The sequence below is a fragment of the Hakea prostrata genome, chromosome 1 (genome assembly GCF_041222555.1).
Source record: "Hakea prostrata isolate BN-2017 chromosome 1, UWA_Hpros_2, whole genome shotgun sequence".
Classification (NCBI taxonomy): domain Eukaryota; kingdom Viridiplantae; phylum Streptophyta; class Magnoliopsida; order Proteales; family Proteaceae; genus Hakea; species Hakea prostrata.
Window position 1 is genome coordinate 42,848,005 of NC_142600.1, and position 26,696 is coordinate 42,874,700.

General features: G+C 40.2%; 1 pseudogene; it reads right to left on the bottom strand.

The window, feature by feature from the left end:
* Positions 1-344: 344 nt before the first annotated feature.
* LOC149028995 (uncharacterized) lies at positions 345-24,032 on the bottom strand (annotated as a pseudogene).
* Positions 24,033-26,696: the final 2,664 nt, after the last annotated feature.

Consider the following 26,696-nt stretch of genomic DNA (forward strand, 5'->3'; position numbering starts at 1 on the left):
GCCATAATATTGCCGGCATTTATGAGAAACGCCGGTAAAAGTAAGTTATTGCGGCGCTTAAGAAACACAACTATAGAGGTTTTTCTCTATTACCGACGTTTTTACTAAATGCCGTCATATGTTACTATTGCCGGCATTTATTAAAAACGTTGGCATATAATACTTATTCCGGCGTTTATTGAAAACGCTAGCATATAATACTTATTGTGGCGTTTTTAAAATGCCGGGATAGGTTTTTTTAATTAAAAATAAATTGGTTCCAAAAAGCCAAATTCAATTTTATAAATGAATATCCAATTCCATCAATCCAAATTCAAAATTTCAAATGAATATCCAATTCCATCAATACAAATTCAATTTTACAAATGTAAATGTGCCACTTTCCATTATACATATACCAACAATCCAAAATGTATAGTTGAATCATGTAATCAACAATCCAAAATGTACAGATTAATCATGTAATCAACAATCCTGAGCTTTCCAATTGCCCTATTGTCCTTGCTGATGTCTTTCCCATGCTTCTTCTTGATCAATTTGATGAAGTACTTCATAAACCCACCTGCTGGTTATATCTTTCTGAGAGATGAATTTTCAGTGGCCAATGACCCTGATAAAGCTCCTGAAGCATCAAGCGCTCGCAACAAAGAGAACTTTTCTTGTGTCAAATCTTCAATATGCTGCATGAAAAGAGAAATGACATAAGAGAGAGAGAGAGAGAGAGAGAGAGAGAGAGAGAGAGAGAGAGGAGGAGGAGGAGGAGGAGGAGGAGGGTGTAAAGAAGGTTAAGTAAAGATAGATTCTTGCCATGACATGAGTGTGTAGTTATGTTCAACAGAGGTAACAGAATGTCTATTCTCGGGGAAATACCACTTGACTTTCAAGTAATCCACATCAAAAGGCACAAAAAACGGAGCTAGGACTTTAACAATTATATATAAAATATAATGTTCACGAGAAAGGAGAAAAGATTTGTACCTGCTCTAATGCTGTGAAGTCCTCATTGTGCTTCAATGAAACGAACTCAAGCTTCTTCTTAACACTATCTTCCTCTGCATTCTGGCTTAGTGATTCCCCCTCATTACTGCTAGGAACTAGATAATTCACTAGCGATAATTCATATCCCTCCATGTAAATTGAGGGTTCCTGACTTCGAAATAGGACCCAGAGTCGCAGATCCTGTAAATTTCTGGGGAGAAGTAAATGATGGCAAACCACTGTCACCATCCACAGTGTGAATTCTAGAACTTTTAGGGAAAGATGGTACAGCTTTTCCTGATTCAGGGATTGGGAAGTGAGAAACAAAAGAGACTCGGGCCACATTAAGAGAGTCAAGGAAAGATGGACGAGATCGCCGACTGGCAACTTCAGGTAAGGCTGAATCATGAGAAACATGACCAGAAGAACCTTTGGTATCTAAACCATAATCTGTAGAAAAAGACTTGATTGCCAAGGTGCATTTTCCACACGATGACCATTAGAGCTGCGAGCTTCAGGCAAGGTTGAATAAGGTGACACATTATCATTCATGGATTGTTTAACTTCAGTAGCTGAATTTATTGAGTTGGTTGTTGAGTGTATGGAATCTAAAATGTAACCCAAAAGCAAAGAATAATTTTTATTATTTCTCCATACATTGAAAGAGAAAATTAAATAACAAACAAAAACAAAAAATGAACATGCAGGGTGCAGAAAATTAAAGCATGAGTCACCTGTGGAATAATAACTAGATTGAAGAGTGCTCCTATTGACATTCTGGATGTCATGTCCCAGATGAAGAGCACTAGATGGCTTTGTAGTAAATCCAAAGGCTTGTCCTCCATGATTTCTAGAATAAGCATCCAGCTCACTCTTGTCTTCCTGGTGCTGATCATAATAACCATATACAGATCTAGAAAGACTAGAATCATCAGAGTGCTTGGAGTCCTGATCTTTATAAGGCTCCTGAACTCTATGAGCAGAAAAAAAAATCATAATTCTTGGCTGAAACAAGAGGCTCATTATGTGTCCCATTAGATGAACCATGATCAGCTTGGGCATCACCTTCTGTGATGAACCCAGACAGTTCGGTGCTGAAAATGCCATCTCTTTCAGATTTGATAGCACCATCTGAATCTATAAGTCTTAGGCATTCACTATCCTGTGGTTGTCTATCATGTTGACCAAGATCATTAGATTGTTGCTGCTCTATAGGTGTAGGCTTCTTAGCACGCCCTTTTGCCCTTTTTTTGCGAAACTCCTCCAACTGCAAAGTTTAACCAGACAAAGTTAAACAATAAATAACCTCCAGCTAATGCAGAAATAGAGAAAGGAAATACTCAGCCCATGTTTTTAATGTACACCAACTTAAGCAAGAAGTTGAGCCAAGACCAAATAATGTGAAACAGATGTCTATAAACCTTCTTAAGTTTCATCAATTAATAAATCTAAAAATAAAAAACAAGAAACACATGCCTTAAGATTACTAGGAGTAAAACAAATTCCGCCAAACCAAAAACCCTTCTCTCTTTACTCACTATTAGACACCCAATACCTCAAACCTTTCCTACCACCATCTCCAACATCCCAACTGAACCTAAAACCTACAAATCAGCCTCAAAAGACCCAAAGTGGATTGATGCAATGCAAAAAGAATACAAAGCCTTAATAGACAATCAGACTTGGAACTTGGTGCCTTATTCCAAGGGTATGAATATTGTAGGCTGGAAGTGGGTGTACAGGATCAAGACAAAAAGTGATGGTTCCATTGAGAGATATAAGGCACGATTAGTTGCCAAGGGATTCAACCAGCAGGCAGGAGTGGACTTTCATGAAACATTTAGTCCAGTTGTAAAGCCAGCCACCATTCGAACAAGATTAACCATTGCACTCTCAAAGTCATGGCCAATACATCAACTTGATGTGAAAAATGCTTCTTGAATGGCAACTTAGCGAAGATGTTTACATGGAACAACCACGGGGGTTTGTTTCCACATCTAAATCAACACATATTTGTCATCTACGAAAAGCAATTTATGGTCTCAAACAAGCTCCACGAGCTTGGTTTCACATATTCAAAACAACCACAAGGAGAAGGTTTCAAGCAAAGCGTCGCAGATTCTTCCATGTTTATACGCAAAACCCGAGGTACAATGATAGTATTGTTGTTATATGTAGATGATATAATATTGACAGAGCCAATGAAGCCGCAATTCAAGAGGTTATTCAAAGCCCGAGCAAAGAATTTGCAATGACAGATTTGGGACACTGCATTACTTCTTGGGAATTGAGGCTAATCGAAGTTCAGATGGTCTTTACTCACCAAAGTAAATACTCCATTGATTTATTAAAGTCTACAGAATGGAGACTTCAAAGCCATGCACAACCCCAATTGCGGTTGGAACAAAGTTATCATCAACAACAAGGTTATCCTCACCGATCCAACACCATACGACAATTAGTAGGAGCCTACAATATTTGACGATCACTAGACCAGATATCTCCTATGCAGTCAATCAGTGTGTCGGCCATGCAACTCCCACGGAAGATCATCTACAAGCAAGCAAAACGATACGTATGTCAAGCAAACATTGGTGCTGGTGTTCTCTTGAAACCAACCCAACTTCTTTATAGCCGCACACCGATGCAGATTGGGAGATGTCCAAACACACGCCGATCAACTAGTGGGTTTGCACTTTCTTGGGGATAATTTGTTATCATGGTCTTCTAAGAAACAACCCACAGATCTAGATCAAGTAACGGAAGCCGAGTACAAATCCCGCTGTCATAGCATCCGAGTTACTATGGCTCTTATGTTCTACGTGATTTGCAAGTACAACCCAAGAGGAATGGACATTTATTGTGATAATGTGCCGCAACACAAATGGCGCAAATCCAGGCTACATGCCCACAAACAATAGAAGTGGACTATCATTTGTCCGAGACTTGGTTCAACAACACCATAAAGTGCACTTGTCGGCGATGATCAAATACGATGTGTTTACTAAGGACAACATCAAGCTCTCAAGCATAGAGACAAACCAGCACCGCCAAGCGAGTTTGAGGGGGATGAAACCATAACGGATGTATGGTTTGAATTTGATTTTTGAATTCAAGTTTTTGAATTCAATTTTTGAATTCAAGTTTTGAATTTAAGTTTTTAAATTTGAATTCAAATTTTTAATTTTGAATTAAAATTTGAATATTGTAAACGAATCTTGTACAACAGCCATGTTTATTTATAAATACATAAGACTTACCCATCAAGGTAAGCAACCTACTTATCAAAAACAGAGTTTTCTTTGCATTCTTTCACCTTATAATGCATCAAAGATTCAAAGCTACTCTCATTTTCAATGTATAAAGTATTAGTGTCAGATACCATATCAATAGGGTTATTTTTAAAATCTTCAAGGATATTTTCTATCACTCACCTCATTAATTGCTTTAGAAAACCCAATCGCTGACATTACTTTATTCTATCAATTAAGTGATGTCCCAGTTCATTTTGACATATGGTAATCAAGCTGAATAAAGAATCGGTTTACTAATTTTAGTCATACAGCTGAAAACAAAACAATGGAAATAACCAGAACAGGCATTATTACTCAAATACGGAATAAAATAGTCACAAGGGGAACAAGGAAGACCAAAGAAAGGAAGATCAAAGGAAGTGCAAAGTCTTAATAGAGATTATGGCATAAAAGACAAACACAAGATTAAAAAAATATATAAAAAATAAAAACTCTAATGCTGATCGGTTCTCTAGATGACAATGTTCAACTGAGTAATAAGCAATATCATAAATGATAAACATTCTTAATTACCTCGTTTATAGTTGAGCTTCAAATGCTTTATCAATTCAGGCAATGGCCTTTAAAACATAAGAACCAACACTACGTAATGGCAATATTGTTGACAGTAAAAGTTTACAAGAACCATGAATCTGGACTCGATTTTCAGCTCGATTTTTGCAGTCCAACTCTAGCAAGGACCTCAACGGCTTCCATTATTAGCTGTACAAATAAAATGTCAATAATTTATAACATAAAGAAACAAATAAAATTTATAAAGACATTTCACACTTACATAAGTGAGTTGAACCTTGTGAACCAAGCCTATCCATTACAAGTTGAGTTAATTGGGTCATTTCAAGCCATAGTTGACTATGATCTTTTTCCTTCTCCACTAATTTATGTTTGATGTCTTTGACCTCATTCTCCAACTTTTAATTTTTTGCTGACTTTTTTCTCTTTCCAATCGCATCTCATTGTCTTTCTGGGTGAGGTGACGACTAGTAAGTGTAACTCCTACACCTACACCACGAACCCGCCCCGAACGTTCCTTCCCAATGACTACCTCAAAAGCATTGTCTTAGGCAGCAGGAGTGTGAAACCCAGCCCTAACCTAACCCTGACCTTGACCCGGTAACCCGGTTGTTTTTAGGTCCAAAGACCCGGAGTAAAGAAAGAAGCCAACTATGGGCCATCTCAGTAGAAGACATGGTGTTTGACTCTGAACCCATGGATGTTGTTGATGGAGTTCCATACTTGGATGTCTGTGTAGATTTGGAAAGGAAGCTGCAGTTGTCTGAAGATGAGATTAGTTGAAGGACTTGGAGTATTATCTGACTTGGTTTGAAGGTATTTCTTCACACTTGACTTGTTACTTGATGTGTATGCAAAAGCCCATAAGGTTTAAAGCCCATTTGATCCTCCAAATCCCTGATTATTCCTTACCGTCTGCCTTGGTCGACTGACTGGTCGAGTGGGCCACTCGACCAAGCACTCGACCAAAGGAAGGTGAAATCCGAGAAATTGTAATTTTAGGGTTTTTCACTCTTATTTAAACCCTACTTCGTATTTCTTTGTTACGGCTACCTCCCAAACACTTTGTGAACATGAGAACACCTCTCTGAAACTCTTTCTGGTGATTTCGAAGATTCCTCTAGAGATCTGAAGCCTCTCTTCTCTGTTCTTACAATTCAAGGTTAGTATCTCTTCTGAATTATTAATTTTCTTTTCTTGATCTTGTTCTTGATTGAGATCAGGAAGTAGATGATGCATCCTTGCAACCATCCCTTCGTGATCTCCTTCGTTTCTTTGAGATCTATGATCATCATCATGATCTCAACCCTAGCCGAAGTTTTCTTTAAACCCTAACCCTTGCTTGAGTTCTGGAAACTCTTGTTAACCTCTCATGCGAGGGAAACCTCATGGGTAATATTTCTAGTAACCTAAACTATAATTTCTATGATTTTCTTGTTATAATTGGCAATCATTTATTTCCCTTTCATTATGTGATCTCAACCTTTTTATGGGAACCATAAGGTTGAAACCCTAATTTCTTGGGTTAAATCAAGAACCCAAATTTTAACCATGACTTGATGTTTTTATCTTCCTATATGATTCTAATACATCCTAGGAAGTTCCCCTTCGAATTTCGGATCATTCCGACTTCAAACGAGGAAGTTATGGCCAAAGCAGTCTGTACAATTCCGTACTGACTTGCTTGGTCGACTGGGCCAGTCTACCAAGCACTCGACCAAAGGAGTCAGTAGCTTCGTTTTTCGCCCGATTTGATTCGTTTGCTCTCTGATCTTTTTGGCATCTTCCCTAATGTTGTATCTATGATTGTTAGGAGTCTATTTGCTAAGTTTGGAGTTGCTCTCTTTGATCTTTGGATCATCTTCTTCGATAATCAAGGTAAGGACAGTTATTTCCTTAACTACATAGATTGCTTGTTCTCTGGTTTCTACCTTATGAAACTATGAGATTACTTACTGTTATTGTAATTTAATTTTGATCTCTTAATTTGAGAACAATAGCACTTGTTTATATTATCTTTTTCATTATTCATGTTATATGAATTACTTATTATTACCTAATCTGATTTTGCTTTTACATTCTCTTGTATATGATGAACTGTTGGTCGTATATGTCATGACTGATCTGAGAATGTGTTTGCTTAAGTTTGGTTTGGGATTGGGGAGTGTCCTTTTGACACTTCTGTCCTTGGACATCGGAGGGAATAGTATGGGATGTTCTCCGAAGATGCCCATCGACGCTTTCCCGAATCATTGGTTGTCATACCTAGGGAGGTCTAGTAGTGTTTGGCTAGGATATACCCCTGTTATATCAGACCCGATTCGGAAGGGTATTGAGACCGAACGACCCGTGGTAGCAATGGGGATTCACGGGCGCTCAAGACCGGTAACCAACCCGTGAGAGGACGGGAATCACATTGTGGGGGCCATTTATTGGAGGGTTGCATATGGCTAGACTTGGGCTCATGGGCGCTCAAGACCGGTGAAATGATCCGTGAGGGGACATGAGAGCTTCCCGTTTACCATATGTGGATAAGCAATAGGGTTGATGAGTCCGTAGTCCGGGACTATTAGGACTCTAGAGGAAAGGATACCGGAAAGGATGGCCCGGGGCGAGGAATGGAAGTATCTGGACCTGAGTTGATGTAACTAACTAGATGACTTGCATTGGGCTAGGCTTTTCCCTGACATGCGCCGGTAGTTATGCCAAATGGTTGTGAGAGAGTGTGTTGACTAAATCCCCTACCATGGTTTGATGAGGACTTTACCCAATTACCCCACAGACCCAAGATGCCAAGATGGCTGAGGGGGAGTGACTGGCCTACCCAAAGAAGTACGGTGCTATGACTTAAGGCATGTCTACCATAGAGACCAGTATACATAGAGTTTAGATGCATTCATACTTTATCTGTTCCATATTGCATTGCATCATGTTATGTTTTGCCACATGTTATCTATGATGTTATGGATTAACTTGCCTTACTGAGTTTCTTTGAAACTCATTCCTTTTTGTACATTTTCTTGTTAGATTATACTGCAGGTACAAAATATTATGACGAGTAGTATAGTGAAGCGCAAGCCGATGAAGCGTATTTCACGCAAGGCGCTGGCAACGATCAAGCTTACTCTGATGATCCCTCGGCGGATCAAGCTGCGTACTACCTTTGAAGGCAGCGTAGAGTTAGAACAAATCTGTTGGATTGATGGAGTCCATACTTATGAAGACGTCATCTATAAACTTGAAGACTCATATTATTAGTTTATTTATTAGTACATTTGTTTCAGTTGTATTTCATTTTAAACTTTCATTCTACGTTCCGCTATGTTTGTGAAGTGAGTTTCCGCCTCACTTTACTTATCTTGATATCTTCGGATATCTGGTATCTTTTCCGCACTTTGATTATATCATTTATTCTTTCTTGAGTTAAATATTTTGTTTATAATGTTTAAACCTTGATTATTTCTTGTTTATGATTATGTTATTGTATATGTTGGAGGATGATTTCCTCAATACTTGATCTTTGGGGCTGTGGATCACACTCTCGGGTATGCCAGTTAGGGTACCGGTTGGGGGGATGTGACAGAGTGGTATCAGAGCCCAAAGTTCAAGGAAATCCTAACCATAGAAAACAGTAACAAAACATTCTTGAGTCATAGATCCAAAAGTGACTCATCTACTCTTAGAAGTGAATAATAGAACACTTGGATTAGAAACTTGTTTAATGAAGCATAATTGAATACTTCTGAATAATGGACAATAATTATATTTGAACAAATATCATATAAGCAATAAAAGAAAAGTTCATAATGCACAATAATAAAGTGAAACAAAAAGAACTTCATTAACTTTAAGAAAAGTTTACATCTGAAAAGCATAATGGGAAATCCTAAGTACAATCTATCTAGGTGATCTCCTCTGATCTCTGAATGCTCTGAAGTCCTCGGCCATCTGAGTAATCTGTGACTCTATCCTATCTTGCCGTGACTCCATCCTCTCATATATCTGCTCCTGTCTGACCTCCATCCTCTCTAGCATGGAAGTCATCAATCTCATCTGAGCACCTAAATTAGTAGTCTCTGGAACTATATGTGAAGGGCCTCCTGTCTCGAAGTATGGTGACCTGGGAATCTCATGATGCTCAGGAACAGCCTCATGCATCTCTGTATCCTCTGCCTGATCATTAGAATCTGGACCAGCATCACCCTCATCTGCTGGAGCCTCCACCTCATCCTCATCCTCATCTGTATCCTCCTCACCATCTGGACCCGGGGATCTCACAATCTGAGTGAGCCTCATCTGCCTGATTGTCCTAGTCCCAATGGCATATCCCAATGATCTAGTAAGCTCCACTGTATCCTCCAAACTAACCCCGAAGTGTCGGAAGATCAATGTCAGTAATCTCCCGAAGCAAAGGTTCCTCATACCAGGACGTTCCACCAGATCTATCATGACCTGCTGGATGATGTAGGACAGGTCTATCTGAAAGCCTGTGTAGATGCGATAGATGATTACGGCCTCCATCACTGAAACCTGATCGTGATGTCCGGCCTTCGGCATGATGTTTCGGCCGACAATGCGACCGATGATCCTAGCTGAATCTGTCATCTGTCCACTGCGTCTCGGAAGGAAGCACCCTATGTCATCCCAAAGAGTGGCGCATGTCTCATGAAGCTCGTATGGCATCAAGAATCGGTCTATCTCTGCTCCGACAGGTATCCATAAGCACTGTCGTGGATAGTATGGTACATGGAGAATGTGTGCCAGATCCCTAGTAGAGAAGCGGATCTGTGTATCTCTGACCCTGCTCTCGATAATGAGTCTGAAAGGACGACCCTGTCCTCTAGCCTCCTCGATGGATGTAAGGTTGCTGAAGAACAGCCTCACTAGCTCAGGATAGACGGGTAAGTCTGCCGTGAAGAGATGAGTCCATGCCTGAATGTCGAATCGCTGTCGGATCCGGAAGACCCGAAGCTCTCGCAAGTGAAGAAGTCTCCCGTACTCTATCTTGCAGTATTCGAAGTAAGCCTCGTACAGGAACTCTGCCTGTGGTGTGTCGAAGAGATCGAGTCGGTTAACCTCTGCTCTAGGCTGAGCTGGAACTCTACCTCTGCCTCGCCTAGCTCCAACTATCCTGCCTCTGCCTCGTCCACCTCTCTGCATGGTGTGATGTCTGTTGGAAAAGATAAGAGACATTGCATGTTAGTATTATTTCGAAAATTCTGCTAGAAGGGCATTTTCGTAATTTTCATCAAAATTTGAAATTTGGGGAAAATGTAAATTGAGCATACTAGCATGTGCGCAATACTTGGAATTGCATGTCTATGAAGTTTACTGGAAGAAAATCGATCGAAATCTTGGTCTAAAGTTGAAAATTCAGCAAGAAGGAATTTGGGGATTTTGCATTCTAGGTCAAATTGGATTTTTGAAAATTTTGGAATTGGTAAGATCAAAGTACATGTTCACATTCACAGTATCATTTTGAGTGCGTAGCATTTGACTTCGTGCGAAAACTCCAAGCGGTTTGAGAGAAATCGAAGTTTCTAAAGTTAACGATTTCGGTACGAAAGCGATATGAGAAGTGCTAGATTGTTGTAGAACTTGTTGTTTAAGCATGGTATTGTGCTAAAAACCTAGGGAACATGTTTCTAAGTGTTCCTAAGCATGATTCCTAGCATTAGATACAAGCAACACATGGTTTTTGGATAAATTTCAAGATTTAAAAGATGAAAATGAGATGGGAATGAAGATTTACCTTGTGTGAAGTTGTTGAGTGTTGTAGTGTTGTTGATTGAAGCACCAAACTACTTGGAAAACACTTAGGAATGCCTTAGTACCTCTCCTCTAGAGTCCCCTCTCAAGTGTGCAAGGTTTGAAATGAGTTTGTTTGGGTTTTTGGCACTTAAAACCCTGATTTTCGCGTGCTGTGAGCTTTGGTCGACTGACTGGTCGATTGGGCACTCGACCAAGCACTCGACCAAAGGACCCAGTAGCCCCAAGTGCCGTTGGATTTTGGAGAAATGTGATTTTTGTCCTATGATTGATTGTTTGATGACTAAATGGATGCATTTAAGCATGATTTAAGATTCTTAATCATTTGGACTTGTGGATTATGTCGAAACTTCGAAATTCGTGTTTTTGACATTTCGGTTTTTGCAGAATGGTTACATTAAGAAGTGGTCGTGGTGAATCCAATGGTCATGGAAGTGACAAGATACCAATTGGTGGTCATGATCATCAGACTAACACTGATGACCAAGGTACTCGTGATGTTCCCGATGCTCCGAATGTCGGAAGTTTTCGTGATATTGCAAATATTATGGGTAATATGATGCAAGCAACAAGCGGCTCGGTTCAACCGAGATGTTGACCGGTTTCATGACTCTACACAATGAGACTCGTGCTGATGTCAATGGAAATCCTCATGCCGCGATTCGAATGCGGGTGGATTAGTTGGAACTCCTCATACTCGTTTGATGGAGAGTTTTCTGAAGATGCAAGTTCCTAACTTCACTGGAGTATCCAAAGATATCTTGTTTCCTAACAAGTGGCTGCGTGAGTTGGAAAAAACTTTTCGTCATTTGCAATGTACGGAAGCCCAGAAGATTTTGTTTGCCGAGCAGAAGTTGCAACATGAAGCTGACGCTTGGTGGACTTCCACCCGGCCTGTTTTGGAAGGTTTACATGTTGGCGTTGTGTCGTGGGATTTGTTCAAGGAAGCTTTTTGCAAGAACTACTTTCCGGAAGCTGTGAAGGATGCGAAGGAAGCTGAGTTTATGGCTCTTACTCAAGGATCTTTGTCGGTGTTGGAATACCAACAGAAGTTTGAAGAGCTTCACTTCTTTGCTCCTGACTCTTTGAAGGTTGATATTGCCAAAGCGAAGAAATTTTTCAAGGGATTGCGACCTGCAATCAGGGCATATCTCACCATTCAGCCTATTGAAAGTTATTCCCAGGTGGTGCAGAATGCCAAGAAGCTGGAAGAAACGGAGAAAGAGAATGCTAGAGTGCAAAGACCCTGGCAGCCAAGGAATCCTGGATTTGTGGATCGAACTGATCGACGTTTTGTGAGACCTACGCCTTACCCTACTCCTGCTCTTCAGTCTAGGAGTGTAGGTCAGAGACCTGGATTTCAGCAACTAGGCAAGTCTGGTCAGTTTGGTGGGAATTGGCCGCCGTTGAATGTGAATGCCCGTGAATGCTATTCCTAGGCCTTTGGATCAGAAGCCTCCGGTTGCACCTGTTTCTGTTGGACTTAGCAATCCTGTTTGCTTTCTCTGTAAGCAGCCTGGTCACTTTGCTCGTGATTGTCCGAAGAGGCCTGTTCAACCGTCTGCTCTTGTAGTGAAGAATGCTCCTGTTCCTCGTTCTGGAAGAGTGTTCAGTATTTCTGGTACTGAACAGGATGAGAATCATGAAGTGGTTACAGGTACTTTATTTGTTGCTTCTATTCCTGCATTTGTGTTATTTGATACGGGTGCGTCTCATTCTTTCATATGGTCTGCATTTATCAAGAAGATTGATTTGGAACCTAAGATTTTATCTAGTTGTTTATCAATTTGTACTCCTACTGGACCTGTTGTGAAAATAGATAAAGGATTAGTTAAGTGTCCTATTTTGGTTGATGGAAAGAATTTGGAAGCCAACTTGGTACTTTTGGATATGAAGGATTTTGATGTCATTTTGGGTATTGATTGGTTGACTACCCATAATGCTGTAATTTTGTGTTCTTCGAAGAGAATTCAATTTCGGATTAGTGGAAGTTCAATGTTTGAATTCCAAGGTGAGAAAGGAAGAATTTGTAAGAAGACGTTGTCTGCACTGATGCAAGTCTATGCATTAGTTGAAGGTTTGCCATCTGAAGGAAAGTTTAAGAAAGGAAAGAAAGTATAAGAAGTTGGCGTTGTATGTGACTTCGTCGATGTTTTTCTGAAGAAGATCTGTCGGGCGTACCCACGATAGAGAAGTGGAATTTTCTATTGATCTAATCCCTGGTGCTGCCCCAGTATCCAAGGCTCCATATAGAATGGCTCCCATTGAGTTGGTTGAGTTGCAAAAGCAGTTGAATGAACTCTTGGATAGAGGTTTCATCCGACCTAGTGTTTCACCTTGGGGAGCTCCTGTCTTGTTTGTTAAGAAGAAGGACGGTAGTATGCATCTGTGCATTGATTACCGTGAGTTGAACAAGTTGACCATTAAGAATAGATACCCGCTGCCCCGAATTGATGATCTCTTTGATCAGTTGAAGGGTGCAGCAGTGTTCTCGAAGATTGATTTAAGGTCTGGATATCACCAATTGAAAGTGAAGTCAAGTGATATTTTCAAGACAGCTTTTAGAACAAGGTATGGTCATTTTGAGTTTCGAGTTATGCCTTTCGGATTGACTAATGCTCCTGCGGTGTTCATGGATCTCATGAATCGAGTCTTTCACGATGTGCTCGATAAGTTAGTGATAGTCTTCATTGACAATATCCTGATTTATTCGAAGAGTGAAGAAGAGCATGCAAGGCATCTAGATTTCACTTTGCGAAGACTAAGAGAAAAGAAGCTTTACGCTAAGTTTAGCAAGTGTGATTTCTGGCTCAAGAGTGTAGTATTCCTCGGCCATGTGGTTTCTGCTGAAGGTATTCGTGTTGATCCCGAAAAGGTACAAGCAGTTATTGATTGGGAAAGACCGAAGACTGTTTCTTGGTTTGGTAGGCTACTACAAAAGGTTTATTGAGAATTTTTCCAGGTTGGCTGCTCCTATGACTAAGTTGACTAGAAAGGAAGAGAAGTTTGTTTGGTCTGACGCTTGTGAGAAGAATTTCCAAGAATTGAAGGTTAGATTGACAAGTGCTCCGGTTTTAACTATACCTGATAATTCCGGTGGTTTGACAGTCTACACTGATGCGTTGAAGATTGGTTTGGGTTGCGTTCTGATGCAACATGGTAAGGTCGTAGCCTATGCTTCCCTGCAATTGAAGGATTATGAGCGGAATTACCCCACTCATGACTTAGAACTTGCCGCTGTTGTCTTTGCTTTGAAGATTTGGAGACATTACCTTTATGGTGAGAAGATCGCTATTTTCACGGATCATAAAAGTTTGAAGTACTTCTTTACCCAAAAGGAGTTAAATATGAGACAAAGAAGATGGTTGGAATTGGTATCTGATTATGACTGTGACATTCAGTATCACCCTGGTAAAGCGAATGTGGTTGCGGATGCTCTTAGCAGGAAAAGTTAGAAGAAAGTACTGGACTTGAATGCTTTGAGTCAACCTCTGATGTCTTCAATTTCGAATTTTGGTTTGGAAGTTGTCCCTGAAGGTTCAGAAGTTGTTTTGTCTGCTATCACGGCGAGACCCACCCTTAGAGACAAAATTGTTGCTCTGCAAGGTTCTGATATGGATTTTAAGGAGAAGATCGAGAAGATTTCTTTGAATCTTGATTCGGATCCTGACTTTGGTATATCTATGGATGGTGCCTTATTGTTTAGAGGAAGACTTTGTGTGCCTGCTGATGAAGGAATAAAGAAAGAGATTTTAAAGGAAGCACACCAGTCGATCTTCACAATACACCCTGGAAGCACCAAGATGTATAAAGACTTAAGAGAACATTTTTGGTGGATTGGTTTGAAGGTCGATGTTGATGATTTTGTTGCCAAGTGTGAGACTTGCCAGCGTGTGAAAGCCGTTCATCAACCTCCATCTGGATTACTTCAGCCACTTCCTATTCCTAGTTGGAAGTGGGAAGACATCTCTATGGACTTTGTGACTAGTTTACCTCGGACAAGTAAAGGTAATGACACTGTGTGGGTGATTGTCGATAGGTTGACCAAATCAGCCCATTTCATCCCTATGAAGATCACTCATACTCTGGATAAGCTTGCTCGACTATATGTGGATAATGTAGTTCGTTTGCACGGTGTGCCTTTGAGTATTGTGTCTGATCGTGATCCTAGGTTCACCTCAAGGTTTTGGAACAGTTTGCAGAAAGCCTTGGGAACCCAATTGAACTTGAGTACAGCTCATCATCCACAGTCTGATGGACAATCTGAGCGGACGATTCAAACTTTGGAAGATATGCTTAGATCTTGTGTAGTGGATATGGGTGGAAATTGGGATGAACACTTAGCTTTGGTTGAGTTTGCCTATAACAACAGTTATCAAGCAACTATAGGCATGGCTCCGTTTAAGGCTTTGTACGGTAACACATGTAGGACACCCTTGTCTTGGGTGAGACTGGAGAGAGAAAAGTCTTAGGTCCGGAGATGATTGAAGCTACTAGCGCAATGGTCGATATGATAAGAGAAAGGATTAAGTCTGCTCAGTCAAGACAGAAATCTTATGCTGATAAGAGAAGGACCGATTTGGAATTTCAGGTTGGGGAGAAAGTTTTCTTGAAAGTTTCACCTATGAAGGGTGTGATGAGATTCAATGTTAAAGGAAAGCTTAGCCCTCGTTACATTGGACCTTTTGAGATTTTGGAAAAAGTTGGATCTGTTGCTTATCGATTGGCATTACCTCCGTCTATTGCTGCTGTTGTGCACAATGTGTTTCATGTTTCGATGCTTCGGAAATACATTGAGAATCCGGAACATATTCTACAGACAAGCCCCCGAAGGACTTAGTGTTGATCTGACCTATGAAGAAGAGCCAACTGAAATTTTGGATAAAAAGGATAAGCAATTGTGGAATCGCACCATCCCTTTGGTAAAGATTCGTTGGAAGAACCATACCCCTGAAGAAGCTTCTTGGGAGAAGGAAGAAGATATGAAGGAGAAATTTCCTCAACTTTTTGGAAGTTTCAGGTACGCTCTCAATTTCGAGGACGAAATTTCTTTTAAGGGGGGAGAATGTGAAACCCAGCCCTAACCTAACCCTGACCTTGACCCGGTAACCCGGTTGTTTTTAGGTCCGAAGACCCGGAGTAAAGAAAGAAGCCAACTATGGGCCATCTCAGTAGAAGACATGGTGTTTGACTCTAAACCCATGGATGTTGTTGATGGAGTTCCATACTTGGATGTCTGTGTAGATTTGGAAAGGAAGCTGACGGTTGTCCGAAGATGAGATTAGTTGAAGGACTTGGAGTATTATCGACTTGGTTTGAAGGTATTTCTTCACACTTGACTTGTTACTTGATGTGTATGCAAAAGCCCATAAGGTTTAAAGCCCATTTGATCCTCCAAATCCCTGATTATTCCTTACTATCTGCCTTGGTCGACTGACTGGTCGAGTGGGCCACTCGACCAAGCACTCGACCAAAGGAAGGTGAAATCCGAGAAATTGTAATTTTAGGGTTTTTCACTCTTATTTAAACCCTACTTCGTATTTCTTTGTTACGGCTGCCTCCCAAACACTTTGTGAACATGAGAACACCTCTCCGAAACTCTCTCTGGTGATTTCGAAGATTCCTCTACAGATCTGAAGCCTCTCTTCTCTGTTCTTACAATTCAAGGTTAGTATCTCTTCTGAATTATTAATTTTCTTTTCTTGATCTTGTTCTTGATTGAGATCAGGAAGTAGATGATGCATCCTTGCAACCATCCCTTCGTGATCTCCTTCGTTTCTTTGAGATCTATGATCATCATCATGATCTCAACCCTAGCCGAAGATTTTCTTGAAACCCTAACCCTTGCTTGAGTTCTAGAAACTCTTGTTAACCTCCCATGCCAGGGAAACCTCATGGGTAATATTTCTAGTAACCTAAACTATAATTTCTATGATTTTCTTGTTATAATTGGCAATCATTTATTTCCCTTTCATTATGTGATCTCAACCTTTTTATGGGAACCATAAGGTTGAAACCCTAATTTCTTGGGTTAAATCAAGAACCCAAATTTTAACCATGACTTGATGTTTTTATCTTCCTATATGACTCTAATACATCCTAGGAAGTTCCCCTTCGAATTTCGGATCATTCCGACTTCAAACGAGGAAGTTATGGCCAAAGCAGTCTGTACAATTCCGTACCGACTTGCTTGGTCGACTGGGCCAGTCTACCAAGCAGTTGACCAAAGGAGTCAGTAGCTTCGTTTTTCGCCCAATTTGATTCGTTTGCTCTTTGATCTTTTAGGCATCTTCCCTAATGTTGTATCTATGATTGTTAGGAGTCTATTTGCTAAGTTTGGAGTTGCTCTCTTTGATCTTTGGATCATCTTCTTCGATAATCAAGGTAAGGACAGTTATTTCCTTAACTACATAGATTGCTTGTTCTCTGGTTTCTACCTTATGAAACTATGAGATTACTTACTGTTATTGTAATTTAATTCTGATCTCTTACTGTGAGAACAGTAGCACTTGTTTATATTATCTTTTTCATTATTCATGTTATATGAATTACTTATTATTACCTAATCTGATTTTGCTTTCACATTCTCTTGTATATGATGAACTATTGGTCGTATATGTCATGACTGATCTGAGAATGTGTTTGCTTAAGTTTGGTTTGGGATTGGGGAGTGTCCTTTTGACACTTCTGTCCTTGGACATCGGAGGGAATTGTCACGCCCTCCCACCCGGTACCCTATCTGGCATACCCGAGAGTGTGATCCACAGCCCGAAGATCAGGTATCGAGTGATCAACCTCCCACATAAACAATAACATAATCATGAACAATCATAATAAAAGTGCGGAAGATAAACCATAGATCCAATAAAGAAAGAATGAATCATAAATGAATCGGAATAATAGATATAATCGAGTGTCAAACGGATAAGTAAAGTGAGGCAAAATCCCACTTTACAACCAGCGGAAAAGTAGCTCTAAAAGAATAAACTAGACAAAATCTAATCCCAGAGCAAGTACATTGGGTAACTAAATTGTTCTCCACTTTATAGACAACATCCTTATAAGTGTAAATCTCATAAATGGCACAAGGACGCCCACTCAATGGTCGGACTAAGCATCGACGGAGCATAACCACGCGGGATCTTGAGTAATTGTGGTAACCGCAATCACCTTCCGGAGATATGCCTCTTCGCCTTGTGCTTCTTCATAGGGACCGCATAATACTCGACTGCAGGATAGTCTAACAAACATTGTACAATAAAGGAATGAGTTTCAAAGAAACTCGCAAGCGTTAAAAATCCATAATAACATAAATGGCGGATTCCGAACAATCATAAATGCAATATGATATGAGACAAGCAATGAATGAATGAATCTAACTCTATGTATGCTGGTCTCTATTGGCGGACATGCTTTAAGTCATAGCACCGTACTTCTTTAGGAAAGTCCACTCACATCCTCAACCATTTAAGATATCTTGGATTCTCTCACGGATCATTTCACCGGTCTTGAGCAGCCGATTGGTAATGGGTCCTTCATCCCTCGGACAAACCTTGGCAGGGGGTTAAGTCAACACACTCTCTCACAACCATTTGGATAAGTATTGGCGCATGTCGGGTAAAACCTAGCCAAATGCAAGTCTTCTACTAGTTACATCAAGCGATCCAGATACTCCATTCCTCGCCGACGATCCTTTCCGGTATCCTTCACACAGAGTCCTCATAGTCCCCGACTACGGACTCATCAACCCTATTGGTTATCCACATATGGTAAACGGGAAGCTCTCACGTCCTCTCACGGGTTGGTTACCGGTCTTAAGCGCCCGTGAGCCCAAGTCTAACCATATGCAACCCTACCAATAAAAGGCCCCCACAATGTGATTCCTGTCCTCTCACGGGTTGGTTACCGGTCTTGAGCGCCCATGAATCCCCATTGCTACCACGGGTCGTTCGGTCTCAATACCCCTCCGATTAGGGTCTGACATAACAGGACATCCTAGCCAAACACTACTAGACAATCCTAGATATGTCATCCAACAGCTTGGGAAGGTGTCCAGAGGGCATCTCCGGAAACATCCCATAATATTCCCGTAGTAGTCCAAGGACAGAAGTGTCAAAAGGACACCTCTCCTTTCCAAACCATACTTAAGCATACACATGCATCAATTCATATCATCAAATATATGGTAACTTCATATATGGAAAGCAATCAATAATTACAATCACTTGTATAACATTGGTAAGTAAATCATACATGAATCAATTCAATATGAATAAGTAATGCTACTGTAATCAAAGTTATGCAACAGTAGTATATCATTGTAAGAATCTAATTTAGGAATCATATCTATGATATTCAAATATAGAAACTAGATTCATGCTATCTATGTAATTAAGGAAATAACCATCCTTACCTTTTATAACTCGCAAGGGAATCCTAAGAAATCAAGTAAGATCTTGGCAAACTTGAGAAGAATGTCCTAAACAAGTATATACAACATATTAGGAAAGATCCCTAACAGAAAAGATACCAAAACATCCAACACGGACCAATTCGGAGTTGCTGTACTCATTGGTCGAGTGGATTGGTCGACTGCGATCGACCAATCATGGACGATAACCTAGAAAAACAGAGTTTTAAGATATGAAATCTGAATTTGGTGGTTCAAAAGGGTACTAATCAAGGGGTAAACTACATCAGCGGTATTCCAACATATAGGGTACCTCAAAACACCAATCAAATCAAGATATCAAGATCCAAATTAGGAAACAAAAAGTTACCATAATTAGATCAACCATGGATCTTGATGAATTGAAATAGAAATCAAAGACAAGAACAATAGGAGGATGGATCATTGCTTCGGTAATGGTATCATGAAAACATACTTAGATCTTCAAGGAACAAGGCTTAGAAGCATAAATCTAAATTAGGAAATAAAACCTACCATATATGTAACTACCATGATTCATGAAGAACACATAGTATGGTAGAAGAGAACAACTAGAGATTGATAGATCATGGATCATGAAATGAAAACACGGAATTAACTACTAACATGATCAACATAGAAGATCCAAAGAGATCAGAATCAAATCAGATGTTTAACAAGATTAGATCATGGTTTGATCATGATTCCTTCAAAAGCTTGCAATGATCATGGTTAAGATCATTGTTCTAGCCTCAAATCCTTCGGATGATCATGAGAACATGTTCAGAGATGTTTGCAACAGAGAATGCAGCATCTCTTCTACTGGCTCAACTCAAAAAGGAAAGAAAAACAAAGATGGAGGAGAAGAAGAGAGAGTAGACATACCTTTGATGCAAAAAGAAGAGTTTCGACGAAGATCCGTCAAGAAAACACCAAGGATGCAAGGGAGATGACTTGCGAGAGGTCTGGTTGTTCGAGAGTTTGGAGGCAGCAAAACGAAGGGACTCGAGATTGGACTAAATAGAGCAAGAACAACCAATGCCAAAGACAACACTCATGGTCGAGTGGATGGGGGCAGCGACCAATCGCGACAAGCGAACAAGACCAAAACAGGGAATTGAAGACCCGATCAAACCAACCAAAGGGGGTGCACACAAGTCAAGGACTTACCTAATAGGTAGAAATGCCTTCAAACCAAGATAGAGAGCACCCAAGCCATCAACTAATCCGATTCATCAAGACGTCCATAAATAGAACTCTCATCAACTTCATGGATTCAAGCCGGACACCAAGTCCCCGGGATGGCCCAAAGCTGACTTTTACTTTACTTGGTCACGGACCTACAAATAACAAGGTTTCCGGGTCAAGGTTAGGGCTGGGTTTTACAGGAATAGTATGGGATGTTCTCCGAAGATGCCCATCGACGCTTTCCCGAATCATTGGTTGTCATACCTAGGGATGTCTAGCAGTGTTTGGCTAGGATATACCCTGTTATATCATACCCGATTCGGAAGGGTATTGAGACCGAACGACCCGCGGTAGCAATGGGGATTCACGGGCGCTCAAGACCGGTAACCAACCCGTGAGAGGAAGGGAATCACATTGTTGGGGCCATTTATTGGAGGGTTGCATATGGCTAGACTTAGGCTCATGGGCGCTCAAGACCGGTGAAATGATCCGTGAGGGGACATAAGAGCTTCCCGTTTACCATATGTGGATAACCAATAGGGTTGATGAGTCCGTAGTCCGGGACTATTAGGACTCTAGTGGAAAGGATACCGGAAAGGATCGCTCGGGGCGAGGAATGGAAGTATCTAGACCTGAGTTGATGTAACTAACTAGATGACTTGCATTGGGCTAGGCTTTTCCCTGACATGCACCGGTACTTATGCCAAATGGTTGTGAGAGAGTGTGTTGACTAAATCCCCTACCATGGTTTGATGAGGACTTAACCAATTACCCGGCAGACCCAAGATGTCAGGATGGCTGAGGGGGAGTGACTGGCCTACCCAAAGAAGTACGGTGCTATGACTTAAAACATGTCTACCATAGAGACCAGTATACATAGAGTTTAGATGCATTCATACTTTATCTGTTCCATATTGCATTGCATCATGTTATGTTTTGCCACATGTTATCTATGATGTTATGGATTAACTTGCTTACTGAGTTTCTTCGAAACTCATTCCTTTTTGTACATTTTCTTGTTAGATTATATTGCAGGTACAGAATATTATGACGAGTAGTATAGTGAAGCGCAAGCCGATGAAGCGTATTTCACGCAAGGTGCTGGCAACGATCAAGCTTACTCTGATGATCTCTCGGTGGATCAAGCTGCGTACTACCTTTGAAGGCAGCGTAGAGTTAGAACAAATCCGTTGGATTGATGAAGTCCATACTTATGAAGACGTCATCTATAAACTTGAAGACTCATATTCTTAGTTTATTTATTAGTACATTTGTTTCAGTTGTATTTCATTTTAAACTTTCATTCTACGTTCCGCTATGTTTGTGAAGTGAGTTTCCGCCTCACTTTACTTATCTTGATATCTTCGGATATCTGGTATCTTTTCCGCACTCTGATTATATCATTTATTCTTTCTTGAGTTAAATATTTTGTTTATAATGTTTAAACCTTGATTATTTCTTGTTTATGATTATGTTATTGTATATGTGGGAGGATGATTTCCTCGATACTTGATCTTTGGGGCTGTGGATCACACTCCGGGTATGCCAGTTAGGGTACCGGCTGGGGGGATGTGACAAGGAGTGTCTCCTACCTCTAGAAGTTGTTTCTCTAGTTCGTTATCAAGTTTTTCCTATAAACAAATGTAAAAAAGTTAGTCTATACCATGATAGAAAATATTAGGTATTCTCTATAAACTAAATTTAATTGAAACAAAATATCATACCGCAATCTCTCTGGCAGCTGGATTTAGGAAGCTACCATCTTTTCTTTGGTGAGTTTTCTTATAAAATTTAACTCTGGTAACATCCTCACCTTTAGCCCTCTAAACAACCAAACATGACAAAAGATTAAAATCATGTGAATAAGACACTTCCCATCTCATGTGCAAGTTGTGCAGCCTTTTGTGTAATTAAATGGAGCTATTAAGGAGAAGAAAAAAAAAAGGCTGCACTACATATTTGCTTTTTGCATATCCCATTGGTTATCATCACCTGCTTTGAAGTTATAGTTTTAGTTGGCAAAATACTCGTCATTCATGGATTCTTTTGTGTACTGCCAGAACTTTGTTGTTCACCCTCTTTTCTTATTCATTTTTCTAAGGGCAAATTTGATTCTTCAATGAACAACCCACGTGGTAATTGTGGCTGGTTATCAAGTAGATTAATTTTTTATCCTTAATGTCACTAAAATCTGATCGACTTTATAATTTCTCCATTTTCACAAGATATGAATAAGAAACTTACCATCTCATGTGCAAGTTGTGCAAAACTCTTTTGACCAATTGTATGAGATATATTCTGTTTTTCTCTGGTGCTTTTATTCTTTGTAGATATTTGTTGGATCACAAATTAGATGAAATGGGTAAAGTAAAAATAGAATTTTATTATGATAAAAAAAAGATTAAAATCACAAGATTGCTTAAAGAAATTGTATACCTTCCACTCTTCAAGTTTCTAGTGGATTTATAGACAGCTGACTATAGGAATAAACAAAGAACCTAAAATACCTTATGTGTCACTCAACCTTGGCTGCTTTTTTGAAAAAGAAGCTCTTCCCAGATAGTACTCTTGATTTTCTGTTGGTTGTGATCATTGTGTAATTGGAGACTAAAATATTAGAAGGTTGCATTAGATTAATAGATGCTAGTAAGGGTTCTTTCATTGCCAATGACAGGAAGGTATGAAGCAGCAACAACCTTCTATCTTTCTCCATTTATCAGAACCCAATTGGATTGGGAAACTGCATAGGCATTTTGGGTGGTGTGTATTCTCTCCCCTTTCAATAAGTTGAATGGTTTTATAAACGATTGCAGTCAGGATTCCCGTCTCCTCAAAGTCTGCATGATATACTGATCATAGAGGACCCATGCACACTGAACAAAAATTAACCATGTTAGGTGCAAATTAAATCTAATAGCAAAAAATTTAAGGTCTCCTCGCTGGAATTTGAGATGCCCCAACATATGGAACCTGTTAGATTGATCAATAATGATGCTAAGCAGGTAAGAATATGTGGAAAACATGGTGGAGAACCCTCTTCTGTAGCATTCCTTCCCAAGGTTGGACTTGACCAATTAATGCGCAACACTTGCAGCGTACATCGAGATCTCGACCGTTCGTTCGTTTCTGAAGAGTATTAACACACATTTTTGCAAAATGGACTGTCAAGATTGAAATCTCGGTCTACATCTCAATCTCGAGCCCAAGCATGACCTTATTATTGCTAGGCTTGCAGCAGCTCAAGTTGCCGTTTAAGAAGATTTCAGGTGGAAAGATCTGTAAATCAAGTAATGTTGTATGTAACCTTGTGCAGGAGATGTAAATTGGTTTGTTAATGCAGATAGGATTCTTATTTGTATGACATTTTCTGTTTTGATAATCTGAGAAGCACTGGACAATTTCTGCCAATAAAAAAAAAAAAATTTAAAATAGAGCTTTCATGAATTTCTTTCAAAAAAGAATTTTTGTTACTAGTTTACAAGTCTTTGACCTTGCTATCTCAATTCCACCAGAGGAAAAAAAAAACTACTTAGCTCTCTCAATTATAATGTTAGAGATAAAAAGAGTTAATGTACTAGTCTAACAAGACTCTCAGTAAAACTCAGTGTCATAAACCTAGAAGTTTGAAGTCCATCAATTTCCAAATTCCTCTTGCTATTGTTGTTGGTGCTGTGCAAAACTAGGTTCCCCTTAACCTGCAATAGAATCTCATCATCGTTCCATTGTCCTATTACTGGTGTATAATTCCAAGGATTTCCTAATCCACTATTCCAACTATCAAGATAATCAAGATCTATGATTCCACGTATACTCCAAGGTTCTTGAACACCAGTTTCCTTCATCGCCCACATCTAAACTCGGCGAAAACTTTCTTCTGGTTTTTTACAGAAAACAGAAAGCTGGCTTCCTCCCATCTCATAAAGACGTAGATAATTCCTTAATACGGGAAGTGATGGTGATGCGTCCAAAATCTGCTCAGCCCTTAGATCTCCTCGTGATGACTTGCAAAACTAAAGCGTCAGATGTGGCCCGACCGCGGGGGTCGGGAGTCCACCTCCGAAGGCTAAGTCAATTGATGAACTTAATCACAAATGGCTCTGCTAGAAGCACAGAGCTAAAGAATGAAGAACTGGGAAATGTGATCTAGATCGTAAGCCTTTGATAGTTTACGTCTACCAGTGTGTATGTGGATCTGAGTCCCCCTTACCTCGTAGGCAATTAAGGTTTATATAGAATGTACCTTCGAATCTCCTTCGTTGGATGTACTCTAGCCTTCTTCGGGTAGTCGTTGGATCTCAACAGTTAGATCCGTTGAGCGGTAAACTTCTACTAGTTTGGACTAGTAGAGGACTCCTGAGATAACCTCCAGGTTATGCGATGATTATCCCTTCGATAATAATAAGCAACAGTGGCCAATTTGTGCCTGCCATCATTAGGGTAATTAACCTAATCCATAAGTTGGATTAGGGCGTGCTTGTAGCTGAATTAGTTTTCTTCCTCAGCAAGCTATCTTCTGGATCCGGTTCGCTCGGAAGCGAGTCGATTCCCTCTGTCTCGACCGGGGTCGAGGGTCAAACCGAGTATGAACCCGGTTCGATCATATTTTCTCCATATCACGAGCCCCCCAGACCAAGTGTTCGGTCGAGCCCAAGGGCTTGGTTTTTAACTGGGTTCTTCGTCAGGCAATAGTCTCTGTGTTTCCATTAAATGTCATATCACATTTAATGCGGCGGTCACTTTTCCTCGAGCGTTGTGAGGGCAATGCCACGTGTCTCTTTGCAGTTGATCTGTCGTGGCTCACGTAACCCAAGCGACGGTTTTTGAACGCCTGTTTTGGATTCGTGAGTTCAAACTTACAAAACGTCTTCTAATCTCGACCATCGATGCTGAATCAATCTCGATCGTTCAGATTCCTGAACACTCGTGCGGGTGTTTTAAAAGCGGTCCGTTGTCTTCGTAGGTTTCATTCTTCTTGTCTGAAATTTGAACCTTCGTCGTCTGTTTCGCGCCTTCTTGCTCTCAAGCTTTTGCCTCACTGAATCAGTAAGTTTACTGGTCCTTTTGCAAAGTTTTAAACTTCCTGTCTCCAGTCTCTTTTTTTTTATACCTTACTGAAACTAGTAATGGCAGATAATAGGGTTTCTCTGGTACCCAGTGTCAATAATAGTAGTGGTAACGAAGCTTTTGCTTCCCTTCCTTCTGAACAGTCGGATAGTCATAACAAAACCCTAACTGTCCTCTGGCGCGAATTTACTGAAGTTTCCCAAAAAGGTTTATGGAGAAAAATAGAAACTCCTTCCGTCCTTCCTGAGTCTGGATCTTCCAAGACTCCTAGGGTGACTGCCGAGTCTTCTAGGTAGCCTCAAACTTCCAGGTCTAATGGCGGACCTGGTTCTGTTCCCTCTTCTTACAAGGAGGAAACCCTTCTTTCGGCAATCCAGGATTTTGATTTTCCTCCCTCTTATCAGGTTAGGGCTGTAAAACCCAGCCCTAACCTTGACCCGGAAACCTTGTTATTTGTAGGTCCAGTGACCCGAAGTAAAGTAAGAAGTCAGCTTTGGGCCATCCCAGTGGAGGACTTGGTGTCTGGCTTTGAATCCATGAGAGTGGATGATGAAGTTCTATTTATGGAAACTGAATCTTGATGAAGATCGGATTAGTTGATGGACTGGGAGTGCTCTCTATCATGGTTTGAAGGCATTTCTACCTATTAGGTAAGTCACTTGATATGTGTGCAAAACCCCTTTAGGATTGGATTTGATCTGGGTCTTCAATTCCCTGTTTTGGAATTGCTGTCTGCATTGGTCGACTGATTGGTCGACTGGACCAGTCGACCAATCCACTCGACCAATGGGTGCTGTCTTTGGCAATTAGGTCTTGCTTGCTCTATTTAAGTCCAATCTCGAGTCTACTTCGTATTTTCTGCCTCCAAACTCTTTGGAACGAACCAAAGACCTCTGCAAGTCATCTCCCTTGCATCCTTGGGTGTTTTTCTTGACGGATCTTCGTCAAAACTCTTCCTTTTGCATCAAAGGTATGTCTACACTCTCTTCTTCTCCTCCATCTCTGTTTTTCTTTCCTTTTTGAGTCGAGACAGTAGAGGAGATGCTGCATTCTCTGTTGCAAACATCTTTGGACTTGTCTCTCATGATTTTCCTAAGGATTAATGGCTAATGCAATGATCTTAACCATGATCATTGCAAGCTTTTGAAGGAATCATGATCAAACCATAATCTAGTCTTTGTGTATCTTTTGATTTGAATTTCGATCTCCTTAGATCTACTATATTGATCATGTTAGTAGTCCATTGCTGTGTTTTCTTTTCATGATCCATGATCTAGCAATCTCTAGTTGTTTCTCTTCTACCATACCATGTTTTCTTCATGAATCATGATAATTACATATATGGTAGGTTTTGTTTCCTTATTTAGATTTATGCTCTTAGGTCTATTTTCTTGAAGATCTAAGTATGCTTTTCATGATACCTTTACCTGAATCAATGATTC